Raw genomic sequence first — 11,923 nt, 5'->3', positions numbered from 1 at the left:
ATAAAACTAGTCAAAATGTTCCCTAAAATCTATAGCCTTGTGAAACTAGTCAAAATTTGGCCTAAAATCTACAAAGTTATAGCCTTGTGAAACTAGTAAAAATTTGGCCTTTTAAAATCTATCCTAAAATCTACAAGGCTATATAGCCTTATAAAACAAGGTTATCAAAATGTTCCCTAAAATCTATAGCCTTGTGAAACTAGTCAAAATTTGGCCTAAAATCTACAAAGTTATAGCCTTGTGAAACTAGTAAAAATTTGGCCTTTTAAAATCTATCCTAAAATCTACAAGGCTATATAGCCTTATAAAACAAGGTTATAGCCTTGTGAAACTAGTCAAAATTTCGCCTTTCAAAATCTATCCTAAAATCTACAAGGCTATAAAACTAGTCAAAATTTGGCCTAAAATCTACAAAGTTATAGCCTTGTGAAACTAGTAAAAATTTGGCCTTTTAAAATCTATCCTAAAATCTACAAGGCTATATAGCCTTATAAAACAAGGTTATCAAAATGTTCCCTAAAATCTATAGCCTTGTGAAACTAGTCAAAATTTGCCTTTCAAAATCTAAGCTAAAATCTACAAGGCTACATAGCCTTATAAAACTAGTCAAAATGTTCCCTAAAATCTATAATCCTTGTGAAACTAGTCCAAATTTGGCCTAAAATCTACAAAGCCTTGGGAAACTAGTCAAAATTCCCTAAAATCTATAAGGTTATATAGCCTTGTGAAACTAGTCAAAAATTTTCCTAAAATCTAGCCTTTGGAAACTAGTCAAAATCTATAGCCTTATGAAACTAGTCAATTTGGCCTAAAATCTACAAGGCTATAGCCTTGTGAACCTGTCACATTTTGCTAGAAAAAGTCTACAAGCCTTGTGAACTTTTCGCTCAAAACAAAAATCACACGGGCTATAGCCTTGTGATTTTTTCGCTAGAAAAAAATTAAGGGTTGTGAACTTTTTGCTCGAAAAAAATTGCCTTGTGAACTTTTCGCTCGAAAAAAATCACAAGGCTATATTTGATAAAAATGATGAACTTTACCCCTGATATTTTTTCAAGTTTCGCCCCAATTCTTTCAAGTAAAAAACAAAATAACAACTTCTTCAATTATTGCTTGAAATATTATTATTGGCTTCTGTTCAATAAAAAAGGCTTCAGAAAAGCCTACTGCATCATGAAGAGCACAACATCGCACCTTAACCCCAAAAAAGGCAATAGTTGATAAAAGTGCTGGCCTCACCCCCTATGATTCTTTCAAATTTCGGCCAACAAAAGGATGCCGTTCATACTACGGTCATGCACATCGAGCAAGGCATGCTGGGAAAAGATGGCGATCACCCCTGGAACGAGGTTTATGCACCCCTTTAAGGAGTCCTCGCGGCCATTTTGTTTCTGAGCGCGGGCATCGTGTGTTCAAAGGCGACTGCTCGACGTATGTGGTTGGAAAGCAGATTTTCTGCAACATTTTACACATCAAAATTTAACAACTTCCACGATAATAACCGGACGGATGTTCCTAGAATCTTCTTAATCAGGTAAGTGATTCATGTGTTGATGCAAAAGAGGAAATTTGAGGGGGTTAAGACAAGACTGTCTTGGCAATACAGTCAAACTATTGTCAGGTCAATGATATAACCAAAGACAAATCGAAGAAACATAGAATGTGTTAAAATTTATTAAACCACTGAATTCTCGCTCAATACAAGTGAGGAAAATATTGTTAGGGACGGATATGTTTGATGAAACATTGACCCACATCGATTTTGCTGATGAATTCTGACACTTTGCACTACACGTTTTTTGTTTCTCCAATTCCTTCAAAGTTCAATGCAGGTGTTTAGAGTAAATTCGCAGGGCGCACATATTTTTCTTTGAATTGTTTTCGGATCCTTGTTTTCTTGTGTGTTGGGAATTAGATTTGACGACATGAAGTACTGTACATGTCATGTATATGTGGAGACAATTTAAAGGCCCCCTGAACATGCTGTCCTGACGTAAAATTTCCCAATGCCTTATACTTTCTAGATCCACTCATTATGTATGAACACTAACTTACATCCATACTCTAAATTATAATTTTGTTATTTTTCAGAGTTCGTGGAATCTGAATGTTTCCCTTTCATCAGAAGTGTATGCTGCCTCTCCCTGCATCTCGGCAGTCTTTCCAGCCACAACAGCAGTCACTGAGGTACAAGCCTCAACCGTTCTGTAAGGCAACCAAAATGTATGTTTCTATTACTAGCTGTAGGGCCATAATAATTTATACCAACACATTAATTTTGCCCAAATTTCTCTCATACTTTTTTTGTTCTCCTAAGACCCACATTATTTAAGACTTGTTCTTTTTTGTGGGGCCTCCGAAGAATCCGTTAAATTTCTATTAAAAACTTTCATTTAGATGAGCCCTTCTTCTCGATGAATGTTCATACTTTTCCCTGAAGAGCCTAACATCATGTCTGTATTACAGGCTAAGCATAGTCAATTTGATACTAAACTACCCTTGAGGTCATTACCTAATATTGTGAATGAGCATTTTTGGAGTTTTACAACTGATTCTAATTCACCAAAAGAATGTTGAGAAAAAAAAATTAGCTTTATAATTTTGAATGTATCCTATTAAATAGGTGTACTTGGTAGTAACTAAAAAAATTAATTACCCTGAAAACGTTAGAGCACTGGTTATGTTGATGTAAAACTATGTTGTTGGAAAAACACCCTTCAAAGTAAAATGAAGTGAAATGTAGTTTTAGAGAAAGGCTTCAGGCATGAAGCCTTTCTCATGCATATGAAAGCACACAATTTTATGCGTGGAATGAAGGTTTCCTTTCATATTTTGTTTTCAACTTTGATGACCATTTGAGCCAAAACTTTCACTGGTTTGTGATTTATGCATTTATTGAGGCACACCAAGTGAGGAGACTGGTGTTTGATAGTTACCAAAAGTATCCCCAATCTTTATTATTTTCTAAAAGTTACTTTTAATTAATTCATCAACACCTAGAAGGGGAATAGGGGATCACCAAAGCCGTGCATAGAACCAATAATTGTCCAAGTATTATGATTCATCAGAAAATAAAAAGCAAACCAGACTAGATTGTTTATTTGAATTTTCAAGACTTTATTTGAACAAACTCATGTTTTCCAAAGAAAGAAAACAATAACATCAGTTAGTGCATCCACACTGTTAGACATAAACCCCCACCCACCCCTTCCTCAATAACTTGATTATGACTAAGATGTATGTTACGTTTCCGGAATGTTTTAATTAAAACAATTTTTGTTTTTGGGGTGCTTTGGCACTCCTATTGCTTCCTTACTATTCATTTTGATAGTTGCTTAAATTGATGGTTAGAAATGTGCCAGTTGATGTAAAATTGCTTAAACCTCATTGAAATTATTTCAAAATGTCTTTTTTTGTATGCACTTGTCAAGTGCCACAATTCAAAAATTGTATTTGTAAAATCAAATACAGCTTTCAATTCATACTTGTATTTATTAAAAGTATTGAAAATGTGTATAGTTTCAAAATTCAACTTAAACCCCCCAAAACCAGTTAAGAATTTATCCGAGAAGAAACATCAGCTGGCAAATGACAACCATAGCTAAGAAATATAAATGATCAACCAAGGAAGAAATGTAACCTGTTTTTTCCAAAAGGAGTCCACATGGCTAACAAAAAAACTTGTCTCATGAAAACATAAATTAACTATTTGTGCTTTTTCAGAATATTTACAGAATCAAAGCATTTTTCAAACAAATCTAATTAAATTTGACTCCTTTATGGTTTACAGGTTGCATTTCTTACTTATAAAGAAGGTACAACATTGGTATGCATATAGAGTGCACTAATTTTGACACAAAAATATTATCTAAAACTTGCAGCGTTTCAACCAAAAATTCTTTATTTATTGTTTATCTCAAAACAGTTTTTACATCAAGTGGACATTTAGATGAATGTTTACTTGCATGCTTACCAAAATTTAAGGTAATGCATGTTCACTAAATTCCGGCATTAAACTTTTAAGTTAAATTCACAATAGCGTAACTACCAATGTTGTATCTTCTGTAAAGGCCGCATCTTATAGCTTGTTCTGTGACTTTATAATCTTAATCTTGGAAAGTTTTCAAAGTCCACAAAGGGACACAGAGAGTCAAAAATTACTCATTGTTTTTGTTAAAAAATTACTAAGTACAAACATTGACTATGAGTTTCTGCTCAAAAAATTACTAAGTACAAACAATGGCTAGTGTTTTTGTCAAAAAATGACAAAGTCCAAAAAAAGACTAAGTCCAAACATTGACTATGAGTTTCTGCTCAAAAAATTACTAAGTACAAACAATGGCTAGTGTTTTTGTCAAAAAATGACTAAGTCCAAAAAAAGACTAAGTACAAACATTGACTTTGAGTTTCTGCTCAAAAAATTACTAAGTACAAACAATGGCTAGTGTTTTTGGTCAAAAAAATACTAAGTCCACAAAAGGACACAGAAAGTCAATAATTACTAAGTGTTTTTGTCAAAAAATTACTAAGTCCAAAAAATGACTAAGTACAAACAATGGCTAGTGTTTTTGGTCAAAAAATGACTAAGTCCACAATGGAACTCCATTTTATTGTTATTTAAAGTCACAACAAGCTATAAGACGATACCTTTAATAAGGGGCTGCATTCCATTTTGATGTACCTAGCAATATAATCTTATGGTAATTTGAATTTGACGCCTTGTATAAGTGTCATATGCAAATTTCTAGTTGATTACATGTTGGTGTACATTGACTATGGGATACAGTCTCTTCTGCACCCCTATAGGGGGTGCACTTGGTTGATCATGATTTTAATAATAGGGGGGGTAGGGCCAAACTTTTTACGCAGTTAATTTCGAACCGTACAACGGCACGAGAAATATTTTTGGCTGACTTAGTCTATATAAAAAAGGCAATTTTTAAGGGATTTTTTTTGATTTTTTAAGCACCACTGAACTGTAGAAGCAGCAGAGTTGCGCAAACGTGTGTGCCAGTTGGTGTGGCCAACTACTATCTAGAAAGTGAAGCGACTTAATGATCTAAGTATTAATGGAAGGAAAGCATTTTATTAAGTTAAATCAAGTTAATGTTTCATTGATAGTCTGTTTTACCAAAGTCCTGCTTTACATGATTGACAAACTAAAAAGATTGTTTTTTTTTTAAAGTCCGAAGCCAAAAACAAACTAAAGATTTTTTTTTTCAAAGTCCAAAACATAAGTCGAAAGGATTCTGTTGCCCGTTAAAATGTTTGATGAATCTGTATCAAGTGTACCATCGGACGTCTCCCCTGTTCGGGCAAACACGTCGCTAAGTTCTTGGAGTCAAGTTTCAAGTTTGAATTTTGGTTGAAGTGTAAAAGGACGTTTCCACTCCGTCACCGATTGAGTCCTGTACCATCAGAATAACGAAGACTTCAACCCAGATGATGATGCGCTGATCAGAGAAACAAGATTCCAACATGGCAGCTGAACTTGAACAATTTTGTTAATTTTTGTGACGAGCACAAAAACAGAACTAAAATAAGCATGTTCTTTTCAATATTAACAGCATACTCAGGAATGTATTGGTTTCACATGCATTATAAGTACTACACTTCTTCATAAATTTTGTTTCAAATCAATCATAAGTTTTGGATTTGTTAAAATATCGCAACATTTTAACAGTGTGTGTAATAACATGTTTAACCGAAGTCAAATTTCAAAGTCAAAAGTGAGGTTGTACGAAAACATCAGATTTGCATCTTCATTGCATTGAGTATCATAACAGGAGATATTGTAGATGACATTGGGTTTATGGAGGATAACTAGACCGAGAAAAAAAAAACTCTTAAACAAAACCTAACCTATCTCTAAATATATTCTAAACTGCTAAGAACAACAAAGTTTCAAATCCTACGGAACTACAAATTGCTGATGAAGTCCCAATTAAGTATTGAAAATCTAGGATCAACAACTACTCCTACTGATAAACTTCATGTAAATCTGCAAACCAACCACTGCATGCTAATGATTACGTACCAATTATAAATTACAATTTATTGCATAAAAATGAGTCTGACGTCGATGTCGGAAAATTAAGGTTTTATCAGTGACGATAAAATCACTTGGTGTAATTTCCATATAGAAAGACACCTGTGATTCTGCAAACAGTGCAGGACTAAAGTAACAAAGCGACGTCTTATTTAGAATACCTATTCCTGCTGTTTCTTTTTGGCATAATATTCATAACAAAATCAATCTAACAAGCGAACTGAGGAGTAACTAATAGTTTTGAAGTTATTTGTTTAAAAATTCTACACTAATAATAGACTAGTGTGTATGCTCCTTTTTCCTTAAACTACCTAGCCATGTGACAAATTACTATGTTTGTACTGAGGTTATTTAACTGAATAAGTCTACACTAATACTGCTAATACGCTAATAAATACCTAGTTTGATCCATTGTACATTTTGCTGTTGCACATGTTGAGACATTCTCATGTTTACCATAAAAGAATTAAAACAATTGATGGACATCGCACACAATTTGTTTTGTTTCAAAGAGATCTTAACAAACACAAATTACAATTGTTATACTGACAAAAACTAGTAGCTTGCATTTGTTCCCAGCAGTTCTACAAGTTAATTATTATAAATTTGCCTACTCTTTTTAGAACCTGTCAAAATAATTAATGACCAAGTGTCTTTGTCACTTTAACAGCCTGAATAACTAAGACTTCAACCCAGATGATGATGTGCTGATCAGAGAAACAAGATTCCAACATTGCAGCTGAACTTTACAAATTTTGTGAGTTTTTGTAAAAAGGAGTGTCGTCACCATGTTCAGCTGGAAAAGGGTTAACTAGTTGTAAAAATTGTTCACAATTATCAATAATTAATACCCTAAAGGAGTGAAAACACCTACTGCAGCTGAATTACTACGTTTATGAAAAATGTATTAAAAAAGCAATGTCTATTTGTCAACATCATTTGTAAATCATTTCCTCAACTGACTGTCGTTAACATACCTACTGTAGAATCTGTCATAGAGCTGACCACTCAAAACCTACAATGAACAACCTAGTTAATTGGTCACTGAAATAGACCAATAGTTAACGTCATAGACTGAATAACTAACGTCAACCAGTTCAACAGGGGTTTTAACTAACTCGGGAATCTTAACACTAATCTAACTTACGAAGGAGTGTAAGTAAAACCTACTGTGGCTGAGAACTAAACCGGTCACAATAACATAATGCACAACAGCATCTTTCTAAAGCGACGATGTTTCTTCTACAATAAAGCACCCTGTTTACTTCCTACACAATCCCAATGTCATCTTTGATATCTCCTTTTGATACAGTCAAAACTTCTTAACACAAGTGAAACCAATGTAAAAGCCTGAGTACCTGATTGAAATGTGAATAGCCATGTTCAGAATCTCGTTTCTCCGACCCTCGCACCAACATCTGGGTAGAAGTCTCCGTCATCCGTCGGGTCCAGAGTCTCCCTCAGATCAGAAGAGGATGTCCAGTTGTAGAAAAGGTTGATCAAAAGTAGACTTGTTTACACAGGAACAGTATAGAGAGACGGGTACCAACTTAGGATAACAAAATGATCAGGTAAAAAATGTGAAAAAAAGTGCTATGGTCCTCAGTCCTTGACACTTTCGATACAGGCCCCCAAAGACTTCAACAGGCAACCAAATCCTTTCTTTCTTAGGTTTTTTTTTTGTGTCGGAGATCGAGAAAGTTGAAATAGTTTGTCAATCATGTAAGGTAGGACACCGGTAAGACAGACTACCAGCGCCACATTAACAAGATTTCACTTAATAAAATGCTTACCCAACCATTAACTCTTGGATCATTAGGTCGCCACACATTCCAGATAGTAGTTGATCACACCAACCGGCACACACGTTTGTACAACTCTGCTGCTTCTACAGTTCAGTGGTGCTTTCTACAGCATTTAATGAATTGTAACCAAATAATTTAAGACATAATTTTTCAAATTATAAAAACAGCCAAGTACAACATTTACCATCCTTGAGTTCAAATAAAAGTTATCTCTGAAATAAGATTTTTTTTTTCATCAGCTGATGCACAAAAAAACTCAATGAGATTTAGAACTGATAATTATTACTGTCACAGCAATGCAAAGAAGAAAAAAAAACATTTTCAAATGAAGTTTGTGACCGTTTCGTAAAAGATATTGTACTTTTATTCAATTTCATTTTGAGTTTGGACAGGTGTGCATCACACTTATCCAAACATGTTGTGCCTAAAATGAATAAATTTGGTTAAATTGATGAAACTTGTATGTCATGAAGATTGGTCCCAAGAAGAATACAACTTTAGGATGTGTTTTGGTTGCATTAATTGTCTTGAGTGCGTGCAAGTTGTACTTGGCTTCACAATCATCAAAGTATCAATATATAGAACCAGAAGCCCTCCCACAATTTGAGTCACAAGCAAATTTTACAGAATTTGTTGTTTTCCTAAACCGATTTAAGATATTCCAACTTTGGGAAAATCTAGAAAAGAAGAGTTTTTAAAGCAAGCAAAGTTTTAGGGAAAAAAACATTTGCCAAGAGAGTTTATGATTTTTAAAAATTTTTATTCCGTATTTTGGAAAGTAAAGTCAAACGTTCTATATGAAAAATGTATGCATTTTGTACAAAGTATTGTGAACTCGTTTCATGGACATGTCTCGATAAAATGTATCAAAGACACTGGACACAATTGGTTCCTGTCAAAGACTAGTCTTCACAGTTGATGTATCTCAACATATGCATGAAATAACAAACCTGAGAAAATTTGAGCTCAATCGATTGTGGAAATTGTGAGATATTAATAAAAGAAAAAAAACACCCTTGTCGCACCATGGTCACACGAAGTTGTGTGCTTTCAGATGCTTGATTTCGAGACCTCAAATTCTAAATCTGAGGTCTCGAAATCAAATTCGTGGAAAATTACTGCTTTCTCGAAAACTGGTCACTTCAGAGAGAGCTGTTTCTCAAAATGTTTTATACTATCAACCTCTCCCCATAACTCGTTATTACCAAGAAAGGTTTTATGATAATAATGAATTTTGAGTAGTTACCAAAAGTGTCCACTGCCTTTTAGACAATTTATGTAAAATACACAAATATTATGCCTCGTTCGTTCTTTCAATCGATCAACCCACCCCAGGGGTAAGGGGAGGATGGATCAATAACAACAATTCATGAAGGTAAACAATTAAATTTTAGATACTCGTTTTTTGAAACTAGCTATACAGCATGAGTTATTATACAAATAATGAATGTTTATGAGTGCAATGGTGCGAGTATGTTCATGAGTTGAAAGATGGAATGTTCTATTCAACGAAGCGGAGTCAGGTTGAATGGAACATTCCATCTTTCAACGAATGAACATATTTGCACCCCTGCACGAATGAAAAACATTCATTATTTGTTTTATATATTATCCAAGTAGATCTTTGTCATTTTGATTGGAAGATACAACTTTCCTAAACAAAGCGTAGGCCTACAATTTCTAATTGTAAAATTACACCCGTTTCTTTTGAGTCGACCTGTTTGACAATATGCGTTCTGTACAGCTGCATTGGGACACGCAGAAGCCGAATGCTAGTAATGTGCCTTGCAGTAACACTGCTGCGTTACCAAAGACACGCGGTGATGTTTTTTGCAACTCAGCGTGCAATAGTACTTCTCGGATGGAACGAAAAATGCACGCTAAGTGACGTTAACGTGCAATAGTACTTTTATTTTCCAACACATGACGGACACTCCTCCAATCAAATGGCAAGGATCTGCTTGGGTGTTATATAGCACAAACTAATGTAAGCAAACACTGACAGTTTAAAAACACCTTTACCACAGTTCGGCCATTTTGTCTGGTTCCTGTGTACCAATCAAAACCCGCTCGAAACTCTCAAAGTTTGAAAAAAGGAACCAGACTAAATTTGGATGTCAAGCCTCATTTTGTTTCTTGAGACAATCCTGATGGCACTGTCATTGATAAAGGATCCTGATCTTATTTAAATACCCATACTGGGATGGATGCTCGGCCTCCTCATCAGTAAGACATCTCTCTGGCATCAGGTGGTTGCCGTTGTCGTCGTCGTCTGTGGTGATTTCATCTCCTTGTTCCAGTGAGCTCTTGCCTTGAGTTCCTCTCAGTGTAGACCGATCCAAAGATGTTGATTCTCTTCAGGAGTACTCAATCTCTTGATTCCTGTCAATCAAAAAATCAATCAAAATTTACTCTTACATTAAAATAGAACCTTTGACCCTAACCATCCTGGGGTCGATTTCACAAAGAGTTTGAAAGATGAAATAAAAGTGAAAGTTTCAGCAAAATAGGTCTACTGGTTCTACTTGCTGAGAAAACAGAAAGAAGCAAATTCTGTCACAGTAGCAATGAATCCATCGGAGGTAAAGATTTTGATACATCAACAAGTTATGTCTGGGTTTTTCCAAACATTTAAAAAAAAATGGCCAGGGGTTTCCTTACGGGTGGCGAACCCTTTGTCACTGATTTTTGCTTCTCTGTTTTCACAGGTAAAATATAAAGCCTCTAAAATAAAACGAACCTATTTGTATATCAAAATATTTGGGGAGCGTATGCTATTTTTCAAAATTTACCAAATGTCAACTTTCAATTTGAAGTGGCGCAATTTTCAATCAAACACAGTTAAAAAATTGGCCAGGGGTTTCCATACGGGTGGCGAACCCTTTGTCACTGAAGTTTTCACTCTTCTCTTATCAGAGTTAAAAATATAAAACCAAATATTTGGGGGCTTGTTCAAAACTTACCAAATGATAAATCACCCAATATGAAGAGGCGCATTTTTCAATGAATAAACACAGTAAAAACATCGGCCTCCTCATCAGTAAGACATCTCTCTGGCATTAGGTGGTCATCTCTGTTGTCGTCGTCGATTTCATCCCCTTGTTCCAGTGAACTATTGTCTTGAGTTCCACTCGGTGTAGACCAATCCAAAGATGTTGATTCTCTTCAGGAGTACTCAATCTCTTGATGCCTGTAAATAAAATAAATAAAAAATAAATTACTTTATATAAAATAAATAAAATAAAAATAAAAAATAAAAACCTTTGACCCTATCCATCCTGGGGTCAATTTCACAAAGAGTTAGGACTGGTCCTAACTTAGGACTAGTCCCAGGAGATATTAAACACTTAAGGCTAGTCCTAAGTTAGATGAGTAACTCTATCTTGTCCTAACTCGAGATAAGACTAGTCTTAATTTTTTGTGAAGTCCACCGCAGATCCTTCAAGATCCAATTGCATGTTTTGTTTGTTTCTGTTTTGCTGAATGCTAACTTGTAACCATATTGTGCTTTACACACATGTCATGTAAACAGTGAATTTCTGCTTGTACTAATCCTCATGTAGCACTGAAATCTGTAATTCAGTGATGCTCGTGGTTCTTCAACAGTGTTACCCCTGATCACTAGGCCATTTATTTTATTCATCAAACCAACTCAGCTCATTTGGGAATAAACTGCCTGTGCAGCCAAATATGTAGTGAACCAGCTAAATAAATCACAAAAACCAACTCTGCCCTCACAGGTACCTACTAACCCCTGTGCAATCTATGGAAACTGTATGATAAACCTAAAAGGGTCTACAAGCCTAAAGCCTGGTTCATACTTCCTGCGAATGCGTAGCAAATTTTGTTGTCAAGAACTCGCAATGAATAACTCGCAACAGTCGAACTGTGTCACAAGCCCTTCGAAACATTCACTAAGAAAACAGGGCTGTGTCGCCAAAGTTCACTTTGCATTTGCAGGAAGTATGAACCAGGCTTAAGTAGTGATTAACTTACTTGCATGATGGGCAGAAATAGAAGACGGTTTGTCCTTCATCAGCTGATTGTGTTTGCCTGGTGTGGAAATGAA

This window comes from Asterias rubens, chromosome 1 (genome assembly GCF_902459465.1).
Source record: "Asterias rubens chromosome 1, eAstRub1.3, whole genome shotgun sequence".
Classification (NCBI taxonomy): Eukaryota; Metazoa; Echinodermata; class Asteroidea; order Forcipulatida; family Asteriidae; genus Asterias; species Asterias rubens.
This window is presented reverse-complemented; position numbering follows the sequence as displayed.